Below are 22,698 nucleotides of genomic sequence, written 5' to 3'. Positions count from 1 at the left end.
GATCAAGTCCATTTTGAAAACACTGCTCTAGTACATGGTTTTGAAGCACCTAGAAGACTAAGTCAATTTGGTAACTTCTTGGAATTCTTCCATAGACATTATTTCTTCCAACAAAGTTTTTTTTTTTTTTTTTTAACAAGGGTTGAACATTGTTAAGTTCAAAATTTTGTGCCTCATACGTTACTTTATACAGCTAGGTACCATAAGTACACAGGAAAAGGACTGTACTGTTTAAAGGTGAAGAAAGTACCTCAGACCTCAGTACCACCAACAGAAATGGGAATGAGGAAGAGATAGACAGTTAGTTGAACAGCCAGAATAAAAGTATCTATTTTACCGGAAAACTGGCTTACAGATAATTAAACATATTTCATTTTTGAAATAACTTTCATATATGTTTTATGATAAGAAAATCGCATATCGATCTAAGATGTCGACTGTGGAACCGGAAACCACCCCTACTACTAATCCCTCACCTGCCGAAGAGGAAAAAACAGAGTCTAATCAGGAGGGTGCCAACCCAGAGCACTATATCCAGTCCTCTCTACAGAACAGGCGGGCACTCTGATTTTTTAAAAATGATAAAAGCAAAACTTGGCAAGCAAACCTTCGATTGATCTCAAAGTTTGATACTGTTGAAGACTTTTCGGCTCTATACAACCATATCCAATTGTCTACTCTTTTTAAGGGTGGTATTGAGCCTATGTGGGAAGATGAGAAAAACAAACGGGGAGGGCGATGGCTAATTACATTGAAAAAAACAGCAGAGACAAGTGATCTCTATCGTTTTTGGCGAGAGACACTGCTGTGCCTTATTGGAGAACCCTTTGATGACTACAGTGATGATGTATGTGGAGCTGTTGTTAATGTTAGAGCTAAAGGTGATAACATAGTAATATGGACGACTGAATGTGAAAACAGAGACACAATAACGCACATAGGGAGTGTATACAAGGAAAGGTTAGGACTTCCTCCAAAGATAGTTGATTGGTTACCAGTCCCTCACAGACACAGCTACGAAGAGCGGCTCCACCACTAAAAACAGGTTTGTTCGTGCTCAGCAAGGATGTATAGGATACATGATTAATAGTCAAAAATCAACTGTATTTGTACACGTTTGCCATGGACAACATGGAAATAAAATTTAGGATGAAAAATAGGTTTGTTGTTTAAGAAGACACCTGAGTATTCTCACTGGAGACTGCAACATGCAATCGAGACTGGGAGCTGAACCAAAGCCTCGTCCAAGCAGAGTGGACTGCACCTAAGTTTGATTCCATCTTTTTTTTTTGTCTCATTCGCCTTTTTGTCTTGTACCTCTGTGTTCATTTCTTACCCATCCCCCAATTTTTGCTAGTGTGTCCACTATCCCAATCAAAGAATTACAGTATCTGTCACCCCAAAACTCGCAGATGTGTTCCAGGCCCGCACTGTAACAGCTGGTTAGAATTACCATGATACACACATTTGCCTTTCCACAGTATTCAAAAAAGGACTTGCATTTCTGTTACCTTAGGAGGAAAAGACCTGTTTCTGTTCCACTCCGGCAGGAGCATGCTTTTCATGGTGAGAATCTGAGTATAGTTTTCTGGCAACCTCATTTTCTTTCCCAGCATTCTCCTTGCTGTCCTCTTACTGATGGCTGCTAGAGTTTAATTTATTTGTTTCCCTCCTTGATAACATTAGTGATTCTGATTTCAGTTTTTCATTTGTTTTGCCTTTGTTTTATCCGCATGTAACATTGGTGAAGTATCCAGAAATATGACAGAAAGGTGGAATAAACATTAAATTTGTGCATTCTTTGGTAATTTTTTTGTAACTACAAAGCTTAGCTACAAATTTATGCATTTCATTCAAATCAGTGATCTATGTCTGTGTGATCCCTAAACATAATTGTGGAGTATAAAAATGTAACACCATAATTTTATTCCTAGGTAGAATTAGTATGTCTGCTTTTGTATTTTTATGCTGTACTTTAACACTTTGTATTACTTAGGTTATTTTGCTTTGATTACAAATGGCTCAAGTAGAAAAGTGGTTCCATTCATATTAAGACAGTGTACAAAACTGTAAATAAAATGTGAATTGTCTTTTAGGCAACTAGATTTGTCCTTTTATTTCTCCATCTCTGTAGAAGGAATCTGTACTTCATATTGCCAAGGCAGTCTCTTGTGCCTTCCCCATGCACAGCCTAAGTTTGGAGCACTAGTTTATTATTATGTTTATTACAATTTTTAATAAATTGAATAGGTAGTATCATATATAGTTAAACTGATGTGGCTATCTTTTTTTTAATAAAGTTAAGGCACAGTTTTCAATCTTAGGTTAAATAAGGTATTTTGACTATGTTAAAATTCATGAGAATTGGGATTTTGGTGTATCACCATTTGATGAGAACAGTGTCTAGAAAACTAATTGTTGACTTGGAGATGTTTTTACTTAAAGACAGGAAAACTAGTTTAAGAAGAGTATAGGGGAATGTATGTTAGGATCATAGTGTTATTATCTGAATGAAACATGATAAACAAGTATTAAGAACTCTTAAAAAATCAACAAATTATAGTAGAATTCATTGTGTAATGAAAAATATTTTGAGTATCAGTGCAAAAATTTGCCTTGACTTGTTTGTGCAGCAGGAATTGCAAACTGAGCAAGGCATGAATGCACAACTGTAATCTCACCACATGCATGTCAGATGCAGAGAGAGCACGAGTTGGGGACATCCTCTGGGCTATATAATGAAGACATGTCAGAGCATACAAAGGAAATATTAGAGATTTAATGAAATTATTTATACCTCATTCCTTTATTGTTACATAAGAAGGAAGGAAAACCAATGATGGAGAGTGAGCATCTAAACTATAGAAAAATTTGTTTGAAGTACATATTGAAAAGAATAAATATAATGTCTCCTTTGCTGTCATTAAGCAAGTTTATACTGAAGGGTTTTCAGAAATGTGAACAGAACATTAACAATCGAGAGGGAAAATAAACATTTTTAGCAGTTGTGGAAGAAAGCCAGGAAACTGTCCTGACCATGTACCAGACATCGAAATCCAATAGGGTTGAGTTTTGAGAACTGGCACTTTCAACCTAGTAAATATGAACAAGAAAGGCCATTACCCAGGAATTCTTAACTCTGCAGAACATCCCAAATCTACCTTTGTTACCTAAAGTCTGTGTGGAACTCAGCACCTTCATTCAAAGTAAGTTTTTCTTTTCTTTCTTTCTTTCTTTCTTTCTTTTTTTTTTTTTTTTTTTTTTTTTTGAGGGGATTGTTTTAACAGACTTTTAAAGAGATAACCTCTAACAGAAACAAGGCAGTGAAATGCAAGCATAAATATATAGCTTGTTCGCTATGCAACAGAGAGAGAAATTGTGCAAAGGAAAGAAATAAAGGGACTATAGCACAGACAAGTGAGTAATGGTCTCCAACAATATTCTAATATTAGACATGAGGATTAGACTTTGTTATCAATTTGTGGATTTGGAGTAATTCAGTAAACTTGCTTCTGGATCAGGAGTTTTTAGAGAGATTTTAATGAAAGAAGGGAAATCCTATCTGAATGTGGGTAACAGTATCTATGGCTGAGGTCCCAGTTTGATGAAAAGGAGAAAGCAAAGAAAGACGGGAAATGGGAGAAAAGAAAGGAAACAATTCTTAAAAAAAAAAAAAAAAAAAAAAAAAAAAAAAAGACACTAGATTTACCTGTACTTGGTTACTCAATGTGACCAGCCTGATCACATGCTGCCTTTATGGCTTTCTGGCCCTGATAGACTTTGTCCTTTGTCCCCTCAAATTGTGAGAAAAAAAAAAACTTTTCTTGGGTTGTCTTGTTTTTCTCTAGTATTTTGTTACACTAACAGGGTTGAATACCCTGGAATTTATGAATTTTGTCTTATGTGACCAAAAGATAATTTAGAGATATAATGAACAAAGAAAGAAAGATTGCTAGAGATTTTCAGGGACAAAGCTAAATGTAATCTTATGTGTCCTGAAAAGAGAAGCAGAAAATTTAATCATAGAAAAGAGAGGTAATGTGACACTAAAGGCAAGAAGCTAGCTGAACAATGATGTAGGTGTATCAGTAGCTGAGGATGCAGGTAGGATACAGACACTGAATGAGGCAAAAAAACTGAAACCTGTGGAGGGATCTGCCTATTGTTACCTGGAATTTAAACAACTGACATCTACTTTGGAGTGTCTGTGTTCAAAATTGAAATGGAATAAATTTCAGCTACTGAAGTGATTAAATCCATGTTGACTTGTTATTGAAGCAACAGGAAGTTGGTAGACATGGAAATCAAAAATGTGGATGTCAGATTCAAGGACAAGAATTAGAAAACTGTCCCTAATATTTAGTAATAAGAGACTTAATTTTCAGTAAATTCAACTTCATTTCATTTTGAGTAAATAATTAAATAATTCATGTAAGTCATTTAAACAGAAATTATGATGCAGAACATGTCCAAATAATCCTTATGAAGGTAAGGATCTGACAGTTGCTGAATCCAACTTATTTCAGTCCCAAAGGGCATTTGGGGTGGTAGAAATTCCTGATTATCATTGTTATTTTCCAGATGGGAGACCTGAGTTTTGCAAACACTAGTTCTGTCTTCTGATAGGGTGTGAACAAATATCCTACAAGTGTTTTCACATCCAGCAAATTCAAGGTGCATATATCAAATACAATGGAGAGAAATGCAGTGTCAGGGGTCTGTGAAATCTTGCTCCCAGACTCAGATTCTTCATAAGTAAAAATAAATGTATTGGCTACTAAAATTAGACTAAAATAGTGCAACATATATCAGAGTCACTTACATGTTAGATAAATCTAATATTAATTTTAATACATTATTTGTATAATTAAAGACACAGAAAATCAGCTATCTGCCACCTTGTTTGGCAAAACAGAAACATTATGAACGCCAATTGAGTTGGACTATTACTTCAATAATTCAACATAAAATTCTCCTTTACTCTTAAAATAACCACAGTCTTGTTCTGTTATAGTCTCTTTCTCTTTTAAAAAATATATATTGATAAATGTAAGTGACTTCCCAGCTTTACATGAACTCAAGTTTTAAAAAAAAAGAAAAACCTTAATGATGACCATGAAGGCATCATTTGAGGATAACAAGTTAATTGGTTATAAAGTTTATTCACAGACATACCAACACTGTCTGTTTCTGTGGCAACACAAAGATAGTTGTGGAAAATGAATCTTGGTCTGATCATAATTAGGCCCTCAAGATAGACACAATTCATATCTTCTGAATACTCTGCCATGGCAACCGGGACTATTTGGGCTCTGTTTATTTCTGGGGATACTAAAGGTTCCAAACCCCCCAAACAACAGTGGCTTACAGTCAGACTCTACCACAGTAAATTTATAGAGGACCTACTGTAGTTCACATCACCTCTGTGACTCTGACCTTTCTGTCTTCAGACTTATCAGCTAATTTGCTTTATGTTCAACTAGTAGGTACTTACTAATTATGTAAGTTTCCAGAAAAAAAAATTACATGCCAAAAGCTGAAACTCAAAAGGGAGAAGTGATTTCTTTCATGTCACCACCAAAAGACCAAATATTCTAATTCAAGCACCCCAGATCTTCACCCCATTCTTCACTTCCCAAACCACCCAAGACAGAAATTCTAAATAGTCTGAGAGTATATTATGTATAAATTGATTGTATGACTAAGGGTTGGGGGGGAGGGATCAATAGCATGATGAAGAAAACCACAAAGACAGCTGACCTGTGCTAGGAAAACTCAAAAGACTCTGAACTGACATCCGGGGAACCTACAAGGGATTTCAACTAGGTCCTCTGAATGTAGGTGATCATTATGTTGATTGATCTGCTGGGAGGAGCCCTGGCAGTGGGACCAAGACTTATCCTGTATGCACAAAGTGGGTTTTTGGAGCTCATTCTCTATGGTTGGATACCTTGTTCAGCATTGACAAAGAGGGGAGGACTTGGTCCTGCCTCAATTTGGTATGCCAGAATTTGCTGACTCTCCATGGGAGTAGATGCAGGGTGAGAAGGAATGGAATAGGGAGTCAGGAGAAGGGGAGGGAGGAGAAACTGGTGTTGGCACTGAAAATGAAAAAGAAATTTAAGCAAAAAAAAAAAAAAAAGAAATATATCTGTAAAGGAAATAAGAAAATATCAGGATTTATGTTTTACATTTTATTTAAAAAGTATTGTTGCTGGTTACCCAGAAGGATGGGTATTTACTTGTTATTTTGATATTATTAACGATGTTTTCTAGGGTTTCAATGTTGGAGAAAATAGTGGTAGTCTTAATAAGGGGTTACAACTCTACAGAAAATAATAAAATTGGTGAAAGAATGCAATCAATCCCAACTCTCATTCCTACTTGCCTACTTGCTATTTTGTTTCTGACCGTCTCTGAGCTATTCATGATTCAGAGAGTATTTATGAAAGCTGAGGAGAAAGCAATCAGAACAGTCTGCTGAAAGAGGACAGGGAGCTTGTGAGGGAAGAAATTGTGGGCTGCTTTGTTTTGGTTTTGGTACAGTATCCACTCAACATCATACACAAAACCCCATGCTCACTGTCTTGCTCATAGTGAATATTCAAAATTTTGCTGAATGAAAGAGCAAAATTAATAACTCATGCCAACCGTGACACATTTGTGTTTTTTCTATGTGTAAACTACTCAAAGAACTGGCAAAAAACAAAATATCAGTTTGACCAACGTAATAGAATTGAATTTACCAGATCTTTGTTCTGTTTATATAAAGTATAAACTAGACTGCATTTCTTAGTTATATCTTCAGTGACGAAGGATTGTACAAGATCTTATACTCTCCATATCTCTTTTCTTCTCCTGACATTTGGACACCAGGAGTACAGGAGTGTCATGATAAAATCTAGAGATGTGGGATGAAGTAAAGCCATGAGCTGAAAGTACTACAGACCCATGAACACATAGGACAGGACTCCTATACCATTACCACAGCCATCATCACTACCAATAGCTCACACTGAAATTGGAGATTATGTGGAACACTTTCAGTTCTTATGTATGTGAGCACATTCAAGCCACTGTAACAAAGCCAATACATGATAGCTTACAAATAAAGACATTTATTTTTCACAGTTCTGGAAGCCAAGAAGGGCAAACTCAAAGTGTTGACAGATGATTACTGACTTCATGTTCCAGAAATGGTGCTTTCAAATGGAACTTTCTGTCATTCTTCCATAGGAGTAGTTAAACCAACTCAGAAGGACAGAGCTAATCACCACCCCAATATCCACATCTGTTTCTATCATGCTGAGAAGTCAGCTTCAATTTATTGAATGGTTTCACAAATATACAGACTACAGCATTATGCCACAAAGAGATTTGGAGGTGCTCTGCTGCATACTCAGTCTGCTCCCATGTTTCTTATTTCTCCTAAATATCTACTATGGATATTATTTGCCAAACCAAAGCTTCATTTTTATGAATAATATTTAAGTTGATAAAAAGTAAAGGGAATCCTAGACCTTATATATCCTGCCATGAGTTCTCAACAAATAAGTCTGCCTCTATACAGTTTTTATGAGTTAGATTTAGTCTGTTAAATTTATTATTTTTCTGCATGCATATAATGTATGCTAATTAATTCATCTCTAAAAGCCAAAGTAACCAACACTTACAACTTCATGGTGTAAAAATTAGCATACAGGCCTGTAAAGAAAAAATACAAACCTGCAATTCCCCCCAGGACACCAACTATTAAGGATTTACACAGTTGAACAAGGAATGCATTAGTATCATTTGCTATGGGTGCAAAGAAATCAAAGCCTGTGGTTTCATTTTACAGACATTCAGTTGAATAGACAACCTGGGCTTAAACTTGACATTTTGGGAGAATAACATATAACAGTGTTTAAATATTTTGTGTAATTGCATGCAAATCTCTGGCAAGGCTATATTGCTTTCTCTCCTTTATTATATTTTGTGGTTGCTCATCCAATAATTTGGGAGATATTTCCCAGTTGTGAAATGTCACTGATTGCCAGTGATTAAGATTAAATGAGAAGGTTGCTCTCCTTCCCCAGGTTGTTGTTAGGAAACATCTGAATCATTGAGTGAGATGCTGAGTGAACTAAGAGAGTGCCCCTCCCTAGCAATCTTGAGGTTGCATAAGTAAACATTCAACATATACCATATTAATATAGTTATTTGCACTGTAGGTTTCTACTCCAAAGTATGTGTTTTCTTTACAGTTTACAAAATAATAAGATTGTTAGTTAAGAAAATAAGGGCATAGGCTTCAAGCTCTACAGCTTCATACATATTAATTCAAATGGAATTATATTAATTAGGACTGTGGAAATTTGAGCTTATTAAGTATCAGAATAATGCATATCTTCATTAATGGTGGCATCAGCTGGATGTATAATGTCCCATTTTAGACCCTATCAAAATATAAAAGCAAGGACAGTATGACAATTAATTTAAAACCAACAGGAAGAAATAGACAGGAATTTCCAGTCAAGGTTGTATCTACCTAGGACAGCTGTTACAAATGAGATGGGTGCATGAGGTACCCAGTGGTCAATGAAGGATGACTACTAGCAGAGCTTCAAAATTCTAGAAAAACATATAAAGAAATATTCTATGAACTTTAAATGATATTAAAATGGTGCCATCCACAGTTTTAGGTAACTGTAGCTGTACTAAGTCTGAAGTATCTCTACAGGATTGCATTTTTGTTCCCTCATCTTTGAACACCTATATTCAGTACTTTTGCTTTTAGTCTTTGACTATTGCTTCAAGATTCACATTGCTGGTATGAATCATCTGATCCTTACAGGCAGAAACAAATAAATACATTCAACTAACTCACATATAATATGGCTTAATTCAGAACACCCCCAAACATTCAAAAAGGTTGTTCAATGGTGTTCAGACCCAAGGACAATGACAATTTATTGCACGTAGTGGGTGTTCAATAAACATCTGATGTTTCCATAGAGTGACTGACTCTCAATGTTTTTTTTAAAAACTCAAATGATTCCTGCAAGTTTCAGACAACCAGTGAAGAAAAAAACTATATTTATGTGAATATTATGGACACATTTTACTTTTTTCATATTGGAACATTACAGAACAAAAGCAATTATGGATGAAATGGTTGGATCCAGAGCAAGAATTGGACCAGTGACAAGGAACATCACCTACATCATTCTTCTCCTCACTGTCACTCACTTTTAGGAAATAAAATGCCCATTCTATTGAAGAACACTCTTCATAAAATAGCAAAATAATACTATTTTTACTAAATCATTATTCTGACCATATATATTTTAAGTATTTTAGATGGTAAAGTCATGTTTGAATCTAAAAGTATTTATACAGAACAATAATTTTCTGATTTAAAAACCTTATTTTGATTGAATGAGCTTCAAGATAACCTAGTAGAAATTGTCTTGGTGTATGTATTTATTGAAATAGTCACCACCAAGTAAGCAATGAGTGTTAAGACCTGTAAAATTAAAAAAAAAATCATATCATTTGAAAGAAGAAACCTGTCCCTTCAAAGAAAGCAATCAATTATACAAATTATAAAACTCAATGATTTGAATGGAAATTAGAATTTTGTAAAGCATATAACTTCCATTGTGTGCTTTACAATGTCAAAATAAGACTTTTATGATTGAATTCAAAGGTAATATTACCTTTGAATATCCATATTTGAATATGGATATTTCATTATGAACTGTGACAATGTTTAGAGCTTTAATAGTACTCATTGATCTTTAGAAAGTTAAATGGTAAGAGTAGACATTCAGATGGATAACTGATAGAAACACCCAGGTAGGAAAAAAAGCTAGAGACAGAGAAGGCAGAGACAGCCTTGGGACCTCACCCTACTGTGATATTCAAAATAAGAAAGAAGAAAAAATGAGCTGTTTCATATCATCTACTTCCAGAAGTGTTCCCAGGAAGACCATGTCAAATTTTTGATGGAGGTCATTAGTTGTTATGAGCTGCTTTTCTGCAGGCCTGGTCCCAGAGCCACGCCAGCCCCAAATAACACACAGAGATGCTGTATTAGATATAAAGCTCTTGGCCAGTTACTAGCTTCTTATCAGCTAGCTCTGTCTTAAATATTAACCCATTTCTATTAATCTAAGTGTTTCCAAATGGTCTTATCTTACTAGAGAGGACTTGGCATACTACCCTGTAGGTGGATCCTCCATCTTGCATCTCTTCCCTACTTCCTTCTCCCTACTCCTAGTATGCTAGTCCTGCCTATCTTGCTTTCCTATTGGCCAACAGTGCTTTACTATCTCCTCTTTTCTGTCTAAAAAAATGAAGGGTTTTAACCTTAACATATATTAAAATATAACAAAATTTAGTACACTAACATTTAGCAAGATATAAAGAAAATATTCTATCATCTATCTATGTGAGTCTAAAGTCTTATATGTAACTTATCTTTAATCCTAACCAAGGAAAACTATAACCATAACTATCTGTCTTTAACTCCTTCAAAGACCACAGAAGGATAATATATAAACTCTAGAAATGACAGAGACAACTCTCATGGTCAGTCACCCAAAGTTCTTCTATAATGTTTCATCTTCAGCCTATAGGCCATAGTGTGTCTGGAAGATTCCTCAGCAAAGCAGGAAAGTTTAAACTGTCCATCTGTATTGGCAGTTTGTCAGTCATTTTTCTCTGTGTCCTGAAGACGGTCTAGCAGACTCTTCCATGCAGGAACCCTGTAGCAAAGTCTATCTTGTATCAGCAGTCACTTTCCTGTGGGTCCTGCATGTCCAGTTTATACAGCATAAAGTCAAACAGGCCAGACAAGAGCAGTATCTTGCCCAAATGGCTAGTCTCTAAGATTTCCTAGTGGGGTAGAAACTCTGAGACCAGATTATAAATATTATGCCTTTATTTTTGTCTAGAGAAGAGTTATTTTTAGCCTAGATCTAACCATTTCCACACAACCTGAAAGATCACACAAGTGTCAAGTGCTATGCACTGAAACTTGTTTTCTAAATGTTACCTGACACTGTGTATATTAATGTAAAATAATGTTAATTTACTCAAATTTTCAGTTTATACTGCATGGTATGTCTGTGTAAGAAGCCAATTTTTGTGTATTTGTTAGAGTTTCAAGTTATTTATATTTGATGTTTTGTAAACTCAAACAACAAATATACTGAACTTATGGACCAAAAAAAGTCTCTAAGATACATATAAGGGTTTGAAAAATGGTAAAACAAGGCCACCATTCATAATAATTATTTATCTAGAAAGTAGAGTTAATTTTCAGTAAAATATTCTGTTACCACATAGTGAATTTATTACTATTACTTTTTAAAGAAATTGATAAATATTTTTTTCTAATGCAATAAATAAAATAACAATGTATTTTCAATAATTTTAGGTGTAGAAAATTGGCCTGAGAAGAAAATGTTTGATAACATTTAAAAAATGATTACTAACCAAGAACAGTGGCAACCATGTTCATTCAAAAAGTGAATATATTAAGGGTAAAGCATCATGAGTTTGAGATCAGCCTGGGCTGCACAGCATCTTAAATTACATTCAAAGCTAGATGTTCTCTTTAAAAATTGAACACATTTTAAGAGGGAGATGTAGATCAGTGGTGGAGCACTTGGTTGAGTTCTTGGTGACAGAAGAGAGAGAAGGAGGGAAGGTGTGTTTCAGTTGGAGACAGACACAGAGAATGAGAATCATTACTTTCAGGTATCTACAGAAAAGACTTTGTACCCATAGTGAGGAAATAAGAAAGAGAATCTTGCATGATAGCAGAGAGAGTGGCTCTACAATCAGAAATCTAGAGTCTGTAATTTATTCCCAATATTTGCTAAAGAGAATCTTTAGACAAGCATAAAGCTCTCTGAGCACCTAAAGTCTCATATGTCAATAATAACATCTACTCCACAGGTGTTTAAAGTTTAAATCAAATATAAAACTGAGGACAATGACAAAAGCTCAATAAAACTTCCTTTCCCAGAGTGATTACTGATAATATAATTGTTCAGCTGCTGGAAATTTCCTCCTAAAAGCAAGGATAATAACCACCTGCTCACCTTTCACATGCTCTCAATTAAATAATCTTTTAACGTTATAACTGTATAAACCATTTCTTTTAAACTTATAGAAAATCTGTGTCTGGTAAAATAAGTCAATTTTTAATCAAAGGTTGATGATGAAACAAGGAAATATTTATGTGGAAAAACATATATCTCAGCTTCTATTTCTTCATTCAAACATGCTCACAGTTGTGTGCATGCAAATGAAGGCAAACGTGCACATGCATGCATGTATCAGACTTATACACATTAATTTGAATGAGACTGTAGAGGTTTGAATGAGAATGACCTCCAAAGGTTCACATGTTTGACTATTTTGTCCCCAGTTCATGGAAATATTTGGGAAGTATTGGGGAGGTATGGCCTTGCTGGAGAAGGTGTATGACCAGGTATAGCCTTTCAGGGGCTCCGTTCCCAGTGTGTTCTCTGCCTCCTACTTGCTATTGCAGATGTGAGCATGCAACTATTTCTGCCTCCATGCTTTCTCTCCACTACCATAGGGAGCTGCACCCAATTAAATCTTTTCTTTTATAAATTGATTTTGTTATGGTGTCATCGCAGCAATGGAAAAGTAACTCAGGCACATAAACATAAACACCAGATCTATTAGGCTTACTTGAAAAATATACGAAGATATCTTTGTAATTTCTGTGAAAGTAAATGTTTCTTCAAACAGGCTCCTGAAAGTACTATTCGTGAAAGAAGCAATAAAATAGATAACACTTAACCAATACTTAAGATTTCTTTAGAGGCTGTGTACATTCAAAATTAAAAGCTGTGCACTGGAAGTTTATATTTTGTATATACCTACAAAATAGTGTTAAATCATTCATAAAGTGAGCCACAAAAATCTGATTTAAATGATATGAACATGAACATAAAATAACAAAACATTACATGTGGTTGACAAGTACAAAATATTGTGCAACATTTGTAATCATCATCTTAAAATTCTAATAATATAGGATGTTATTAAAAACAAAGAACCACCAGAAACTTACTGTGCTGCTGTGAGTGTAAAATGGTGCCTATATTTGAGGGCAAGTTTGGGTTACAAAATTTAAACCTATTACCTCTTATGAGCCAGCAATTTGTCTCACAGATATTTACCCTAAGACACAAAAGCATATGTCCAGAAAAAGAAATACGTATGAATTTTTACAGAAAACTCTCTCATGATAATGAAGAGCTGAAACAACATAAAAGGTTCTTTCACTGTATATGGTAAGTAATGTGTATTTATTCAAATAATGAGAATGAGTAACCAAACAAAAAAATGAATTACCCCCCAGGCAACAAATATAGACAGCAAAACCTATCAATGTCATAAAAAAAAAAAAAAACAAGAAGCCAGACACACAGCTTATAATTCTGTTTATATAAAATTCAAAAGCATAATGTGAGTGGGTACAATATAGTGACTAAGAGACTAGGAGAAACAGTTTCCAGAAAGGGCCTCAAGGACCATTGAGCACAGCATTCCCAGCATATTGTGCAGGTGCATGCCTTTACTCAAGCAAGTTACTGTTACTATACTCCCCCTAAGCTTCCTCTCAAAGTTCTGCCTAGTACCAAGTTTTAAAATGAGGCAGTCCAATATCTCTAGTCACCTCTTTGAGAACACTAGTTAGCAGCAGCAGTGAAAACGAAAGCACAGAAGACTGTAGTACTACTGTAGTGTCTCTACTACTTTTTTTTTTTAAGTGAAAGTCAATTGTGCAATCTCCAAATATTAAGACCCAACATATTTTCTCTTTTTGTATAATTATTCTTTATTTATTTTTCTTATTTTACATATTGATCCCAGTTCCCTCTTCCTCCCTCTCTCCCTCTCTCCTTCCCCACCCATGACCCCCAAACACCCTCCCATCCCATCCGTACCCTACTCCACAGGGAGGGTGATGCCTTCCAGGAAGGATCGACAAACTCTGTCAAGTCATTTGGAGTAGGAACTAGGCCCTCCCTCCTGCCTGTATCCCTCCAGGTTAAATGTGTTCCCAAAGTCCTTTTGTGCACCAGGGATACATCCTGGCTCCACTGACAGAGGTCACTTAGACCACCCAGGCCTTCAGAGGGATTGAATAGGTTCGATGCTCATTTCCCAGCTATCAGTCTGGGGGCCCATTAGCTCATCCTTGTTCAGATCAGTTGTCTCTGAGGGTTTTTGTAGCCTAATCTTGTCCTCCCTCTCTGCATCTGGATTCTAGTTCTGCTCATTGTTTAGCTGTGGATATCTGCTTCTGTTTCCATCAGCTACTAGATGAGGGCTCTGTGATGGTAGATAAGTTAGTCATTAATCTCATTATCAGGGAAGGGCACTTACATTGAGGTCAGACTTGTAGGTCTCTGGACAATTCTCTATTGTCAGTCTTCTCTTAAAACCTACATTGGCTCCCTCTTTTATGATCTCTCTCCCCTATTCGTCCCCATATTCAATCTTCCTAGTCTCATGTGCTTTCCTCCCCTCCCCTTCTCTTTCTCCTAGCTCCCTCTCCACTCCCCCACTCCCAATATGCTCAGGAGATCTTGTTCTATTCCCCTTCTGTGAGGGACCTTGTATGAGTCTCTTAGAATCCTCTATGTATCCTAGTTTCTCTGGCGGTGTGAATTATAGGTTGGTGATACTTTGTTCTATGTCTAAAATCCATAAATGAGAGAGTACATAACATGTTCCTCTTTTTGTGACTGAGTTACCTCATTCAGGATGGTTTCTTCAAGTTCCATCTATTTGCCTGTGAATTTCAAGATTCCATTGTTTTTGTTTTTGTTTTCCCCTGCAGAGTAGTATTCCATTGTGTAAATGTGCCATATCTTCTTTATCCATGAGGCATCAAGGTTGCTTCCAGGCTCTTGCTATTACAAATAATGACGCTATGAACTTAGTTGAACAAATGTCTCTGTTGCATGGATGTGGATCATTTGAGTATATGTCTAAGAGTGAGATTGCCAGGTCCTAGACTGATTCCCATTTACCAGTGGAACCGCCATATTGATCTCTGAAAAAGCTGTACAAGTTTGCACTCCTACCAGCAGTGTAGGAGTGTTCCCCTTTCTCCACATCCTCTCCAGCATAAGTTGTCATTGGTGTTTCTAATTTTAGCCATTCTGGAAGGAGTAAGATGGTATCTCAGAGTTGTTTTGATTTACTTTTCCCTGATGGCTAATGATGTTGAGCACTGTCTTAAGTGTCCTTCAGCCTTTTTGGTTTCTTCTACTGAGAATTCTCCCTTCAGTTCTGTACCCCATCTTTTAATAGGGTTATTTAGTATTTTGGTGACTAATTTCTTGAGTTCTTTGTATATTTTGGTGATAAGCCCTCTGTCAGATGTAGTGCTGGTGAAGGTCTTTTCCCAGTCTGTGTGTTATCATTTAGTCTTGTCAACTTTTATACAACTTGAATTGAATTAAGATCTGAGTCATTCATTCCATTGACTGTGTATTCTGAAAGGCTGTGCAAAAGTCCACTGAATAACACAACCATATCTTATCCTTGAATTCCATCCATAGGTAGCAGAGTCAATAACAGGAGAGTTTTGAGAACATATTATATGTCAGACATCTATGAATCAATGTATGTGAATAAATAACTACTGTTAAAGCCAAATAAAAGAGAAGCAGAAAGTATAACCTCCATTTGACAGATAAGAAAATTAAATGTAAAAGACAGTAAATAATGAACACATTCTATGAACAAGTGGTCTTTCTCAGTATGTCAGTCAACAAGTTTTCTACCTAGTAAATATTTCTAATTGTTGAAGATTCTAGAAATAAAATGACAAATCAAATAGATAAAGTTCATATTTTCAGATAGTTTGTATTCTAGGATAAAATACAAAATTAATGAATGAAATATTTATTTATAATGCAAAAATGATAAAAAGTCAATGTGATAGCATACATTAAAAGGTAGCTTTAATTGGGGTGGGACAATCCTATGTAGTCTCCTTTGTAGATGAATATATTAGATGTTATCCAGTGGGCTGAAAGAAGGAAGCTATATGAGCAAGGAACTAGAAGGGAAGAAATTCAGGTGGTGGCAAATGTTTGATGTGAATACGTTCATCTCAAAGAGAAAGACAGCAAATAGGAGGGAGAAAAGATGACCAGCTAAGGAGGGAGAATTAGGCCTCATAGTTAAATGTTTCAGGTTGCATATTATATAGAAAATTGTGGAGTATCTTGCTATAACAATTATTACTTGGGAACTATGTAATTAAAGAGGAACATGTTGTGTTTACTCTGAAGAGTTCAAAATCAGAAGACATTCAGCAAGAAACACTGGGGAAACCACTGAAAGAACACAAGCCAGAGATGGTGGTGGCAGCAAGAATCAAGAGAAGTGATTGTGTTCAGTATGTGCTTTGCATATGAGGCCATAGATTTTGATTCAAGGTTGCATAGAAGGTGTGAGTTAGTGATGGCATCAATACCTTAACATATGGCTGTTTTCCTCCTTCACTATTTATGCACCATAGATGAACAAAAATCCATGTTTACTTCTAACTTACAAAAGAGGGAAATGACAATCATAATAGCACCTCACTAGAGATGAGCAAGCTTCTAGCTGTAAGGAAAACAAAACAAAACAAAAAAAAATTCAATAGGTATAGTTTTAGATTAGAGGGAAGGAAACTCCAGCATATGATAACAGAAAGAATACTAGATTATGTCAAAGCTATACTCCCTGTATTACCCTGGCAGCCAAAGCAGTATATTCCATTTTCATTAGTATAAGATTGGCATAAAAATTATTTCATTCAGTGAAATTGGTAAGAGGAGAATATGGGATGGGAATTAACCAAAACTAAGACTAAGGATCTATTAAGAAGAAGGAGGAGGAGGAGGAGAAGGAGAAGAAGGAAATTTTGAAATGTGCAAAAGGTGTATTTTATGAAAAAAAAAGTTTAAATGGAATTTCCCTATTGTGATGAACTAAATTTCTCCCAGAAACTATAGGTTAATAAAGTATGAAACAAAACCCTAATTATCAGTAGTGGGCTGCTGACCTCAGAATGGTTGGCCAAAGGAGGCTTCAATGAGGGAAACATTTGCCACAGATGTTTGTGGCCCATCAGAAATAGATTATTGGAACTTATTACTATAGTCACCTAGTGTTTATATCTTGGAACATGGATGGAAACATACTTCCTATGGGGTAGGCCTCATAGTATTGGAGGGTGGTAGGCAAGCAGCTGTGGAGAAATATTACCAAAATTGTTGCTCCTGTGTGGATCCTGTGTGCTGTACTATCTACCATCCATACAAGAAGTATCCACTGGCACAACCGTTTCGGGTCAGGCCTGGCTATAAACAACTGCTTTCTAGTTGGACTTAAGGCCTTCTATACAGGATGAAATTCATATTTGGCACTAGAACCCTGATCAAAACCTATAGCAGGTGAAGCCAGGGGCCTAATAGGGTAGCTTCTGATAATGTTTTGCTACATGTACATGATGTGTTCATCAAGCCATTACATATATATTACATTCATACTCATAGGTTTGTCTACCATGAGTTTCAGTCAGATTCTCCATTTTCCAGTGTAAATGTTTACACTGCTGAGGGGAAAAGGTGACTACTTAATACTCAGACACAAACTAGACTTCTTCATTACCTCATCCATAGCTCAGAGACATTCCCAGAGCTGGAGCAGAAGGTGAGAATGGAAGCAAGGACTAGAGTAAGAGCAAAGCTGTCTTTGCAACAGGAAATCACTGTTGCATTCTTGATCTTACAGACATGTCATGATTGGCACAACAAATGTGTAAGATGGTCCTGTCAACACCCTTCAGTGGAGAGGAGAAGGGCCCTTAAAACCCACTCCACACCTATAAAAAGGTAATGGTAAATGAGCAAGGGGCCTCTGAGGTCCTGCCTCTCCCTGATTGTCTGTAGGCACCTAGTATTTTCTGGGAGAGGAAAAATCATTTTTTTCAGTCATACATCCATTATTAAGGAGCCTATTTTGCTTAAATGTCCCTGAATCTATGTTCTTCCAAGCAACCTCTCTGAAATGTGCTTGGTCATCCAAAAGGCAAGAAGTCAAGGAGGTCAAGGATAAGAGGAAAATTAATGTAGAGAGAAAGAGAAAGGGTATTATAGGGAGCAAGACGAGATTAGAAGAGACAGGGAAGGAATGGGAAAGAACAATGTGAAGAGCATGATTTAAAAGATGTGTATATATGAAATGCCTTAATGAAACTCATTATTACATAGAATCACCATATGCTACTTGAATTTTTAAAAATGTAAAACTGTCCACCTTGTATGTTCATGAAGTTGCTATGAAGATTAAATGAAATAAAGTAGATAAAATAAATACATTAACACATCTAAAGCACTGCTTCTCTGCTAAACACAGTAGGAATTCTTCCCTTTCTTAGCATGTTAATACAGTGGGGCTTTTATTACACATATTTATCACCTAAGTTTCAGTATGTTTTTGATCAATATTTATTTGAAACATGTCATACTGAATGGAAGAATTAAGAATAAAATGAATTTGGGATAAGAAAGAGCCATCAAAATCATGAACAGTTTATTCCAAGGACAAATTTCCAGAGTGCAGAGTGGAGCAGAAAAGCCCCTCTAAGAGCTCCTCCACCTTCTGAACCATCTTGCATTCACTGAATCACATGGTAAAGTATGGCCAATGTTCCTCAGATGCTCCTTATCCATGAAACTTGCTTTTCGGTCTTCTCTATTACTTTTTTAGCACCTGGAGTTAATAAGAGTGTACCAAAACGTTACTGTCAGGAAAGAGCTTCCCACAACTTTTCAGGAACAGATTTGTACGTCCACTGAGAATTCTGAGTTCCCTCTTTCAGTACATTGTCGCATGGCTCTAAAATAAAATACTTTGAACAGTTAGAAGCAGAAGGGAGAGCTAAAACATCTGTTCTTCATAATAAAAAAGTTAAAGTAGTCATGCTTGACAATCCATTACAGCAAGGATAGAGCTACAACCAGCTTTTCAGGTGGTTCTGGGTTCCCACAGCCAACATCTTCTCCACCTGCCATCACTGAAACAATTATGAGACCATACATCTGTGTCAGGATGCTCTTTAAATAGTTGCAGAGAAATGTTTGGTTTTCTATACCATCATGTTGGTCTAGTCCAGTCCATCTGATTTGCCCTTAGCAAATTACCCTGGAAATGGAAAAATGAAGACAGCATGATACATATTCAAATGAATCCTGATCATGGACCCCAGTCAGAGAGCGGGAAAACCAGCAATGGACCGACCCAGACCCTCTGAATTTGGGTCTCAGTTGGAGGGCCTGGGCAGTCTACTGGACCTCTGATAGGGGAACCAGGATGTGTCCCTGGTGCACCAAAGGACTTTTCGAGCACATTCCCCATGGAGGGATGCTCACCTAACTTAGAAGCAGGAGGGAAGGACTAGGCCCTACTTCAAATGATTTGGCAGACTTTGATGGTCCCTCCTGGAAGTCCTCACCCTCACTGTGGAGTGGGTGGGGAATGGAATAGGAGGAGGTAGGGTCAGGAAACATGGGAGAGAGGAAAGAAGAGAGAACTAGGATAGATATGTAAAATAAGAAATAATACTACTACTAATAAAAGATCTTTGCATTGTCTCTCTCAGTGCCAGATTCATGTGCTCGAATACAGGTTAAATCTTACCTAGAGCAGCTGAATAGATTTAACCAGGTCACTCATCTTCCTACCTCTGTCATACTGCTGAGTCTGACACAGCAACACTATTCACTGACCTCCAATGAGAAGTTCTTCATAAAACCATGTGGATATAGTTGGTAAAGTTTTCCACATATAGTCAAACATGACTGATGTACTCAAAGAAACAAGTGCAGAACTTTAACTGAGTTTTATTATTGGCCTGAGAATAAACTTACCTTCCTTACAATTTGCACTTTATTGAGTTATTTTTTCACTAGCTCCTTCTCTGGATTACAGTTTTAGTCTAGCTTCCCTTCAAAAATGGGACACTGTTTCTTAAAATAAGACATGCTTTCAGTCATGACCCCAAAGTGGCAACTGTGGCTATTCACATTAACATTCAATTTTCACAGCCAGAGTCTTCATCTTTGACAAGTTAGTCTAAAAAATGAATTACATGCATACCTGCATTTACAAAGTAATATCCACACCTTCTTTAATGTTGATTCAAATAAGCTAAATAAATTAGATGGGCATTAATCAGTACCTAACAGCTGATTGGTGAACTACAGAAAAACAAAGTGTATAAACCCACCTGTGCCTTCAAATAGTTTAGATAAATAGTGGGAAAATATGCTAATGTAAAGCCAGAGAGAGATGGCCAATATACTCCAAAATGAATGAAGGAATGAGTTCTTGAGTGAACAACCCTGGTAAGAATTGTTATAAAGAGGTTGTCTTCAGTGTGGTTTTCACAAATAGGTAAACAAAGATCCTGGAATTAAGGAAGAACATTCCACTTGTGTGTCACTACATTTTACCCACAGGAAGCACCTGTGACTCTGTAGTAACTGTCTCTATATGCAGAAACTCAAAATTAAATGCAGAGAAGACAAGTTACCTGCTATGTAGTGTACTGTTCAGAACTCAACATATACTTTAAAAATGCTCCATCCAGAAAAAATTTACTATGCTTTAAAACATCATCATGTCATTTGTCATACTGACCCATGTATAGCATAGCATCTTATATTTGATTCCCAATTGCTCAGAAATCGATTACAAGGAAGATACCTTTTGGAGATTCCAATTAGACCCATTGGGAAAGCATATTTTCCTCTGTACCCACCTTCCTTTTATCAGAGGCTTTGCTTTGTGGTATTTTTTGACTTCCTTAATATGTTATTTACTTAGTTTATATTGCATTTTCATACAAATAGACTCTTCACTTTGTCTCCTTCTGAGGCACTTACCACGCCCATTGGGGCTGGAGCCAGGGACAGAAGTGACCTGTGGAACTATATTGCGGTAAATAAGGATCAGAATAAACAAATAGGCCGAATAGATGTTTAATCAGGGAGAAATAACTTACAACCTAGACAGATGAACACCAGGAAATTCAACCCGATCCTCTCCTGTCCGAGTCACGCCAGAAAGAGAGCGCCTTCCTGGCCCCCTCCGACCTCCTTCCACAGGTCACCTCCGCCCATCGCTCCACCCCCCAATGGGCGTGGTCAGTGCTACAGAAGGACTACCTCACTACAATTCCCCTTTTAGTCTAAAGAAAAGATTTAGGCTTAATACAAAACTATATACAAAACAGTGAATAACAAGTGTGCTCTAAGAAAAGGAAAATCGAGAACAAAATGACCTACATATCTAGTCCTAGGGTGAGGGCATAATGGAGTTTACAATAGAGTTGTCCTAAGCTGGAAAACGTAAGTCTAGTACCTAATATATCTAACTAGGAAGAGAGAATAATAGTTGTGATAGTTTAATCTTCAACCTCATCAAGACCTGAGAAGGAAATTAACAATACTAGAGTAGACAGGAAATGCGGATGGACAACTTCCAAAAGGTGCAGCAAAGACAGAAACAGCAAGCCACCTGAACAGTCACCCTAGGTCTCACAGCGACGTTGGTACACCCAGATTTGGCTAAGGCCAAGAGAACTTGACAGACCACAACAACAGCAGGGAAATAGAATGGCTGTCTTACCCTGACTTGGCAAGGTCGAGCAGTCTTTTATATTTGTCTCCTGCAAGCACATAGGACTGCATGTCCAAATCAGTGGTCAAGGTGGGGGCAATTCTATGCCCAACAGGCCATTAGCTGAGGCGAGATTGAACTCCAGCAGGAGCAACAACAGTGTCCAACATATTTTCGGGAAAGTGCACGGTGCTGTCAGGAGCAACAGTGTCTCATGTCAATGGAGTACTAATATTAAAACATTTAAATGCCATGATCTGCATGTCTATGAAGTGATTGAAGATTAAGCATCTATATCTGACTAATCTCATAGGTACAGGAAATGTGAGTGAAGATAATCTGTAATACTCGGGAACTTAGCTAAAAAGACTGATTAAAACTTTCCTGAGTAAAGCAGGAACAAATACTTAAACAATATAACTATTTACATATACCTACATGTAAATCCCTAAAATAGAGGTAGAGTATAAGTGTCAAGACAAGAGGTAGAACTATAAAGGGCAGCAAGATAAATATCTCAAATTGTATCAATATACAAAATGTCTTGAATACAGGAAAAGTATACATACATAGAATATGGTAAAAAATAATGTGCATAAAATATTATAAGTGGAAACATTTAACACAATATAACAAAATATAAACTTAATTTTACATAGCTTACCACATAGGAATACATAACAATGTAAGCTGTAAAATACTATCTCATTCGTACTCAAATTCTCAAGGAAATAGGCTAATCTACTTATATCCCATCTAAACCATACCTTTACCCACCATTCCCTATTCCTGTCTAAAAGATAAACCCGAGTGTAAGCATCACCCAATCCCAAATAACTAAAACCAACCCAAAGACGATGACTATTATCCCAAAATTCCAAGGGTAGGGAAAGGGGGCGTAGTCATATTAAGATTACTTCCTGCTGAAATGGGACGAAGATTGCTCCAATGGATCCTGTAGGAAGAAAATTT

The 22,698-nt window shown here is 36.5% G+C and overlaps 1 pseudogene; it reads left to right on the top strand.

Moving 5' to 3' along the window:
- The first annotated feature begins 430 nt into the window (after positions 1-430).
- Positions 431-1,148, top strand: LOC127221894 (eukaryotic translation initiation factor 4E-like; annotated as a pseudogene).
- Positions 1,149-22,698: the final 21,550 nt, after the last annotated feature.

Source organism: Phodopus roborovskii, unplaced genomic scaffold (assembly GCF_943737965.1).
Source record: "Phodopus roborovskii unplaced genomic scaffold, PHOROB, whole genome shotgun sequence".
Classification (NCBI taxonomy): Eukaryota; Metazoa; Chordata; class Mammalia; order Rodentia; family Cricetidae; genus Phodopus; species Phodopus roborovskii.
Note: the sequence above shows the minus strand (reverse complement) of the source record. Positions and strands in the feature narration are given on the sequence as shown.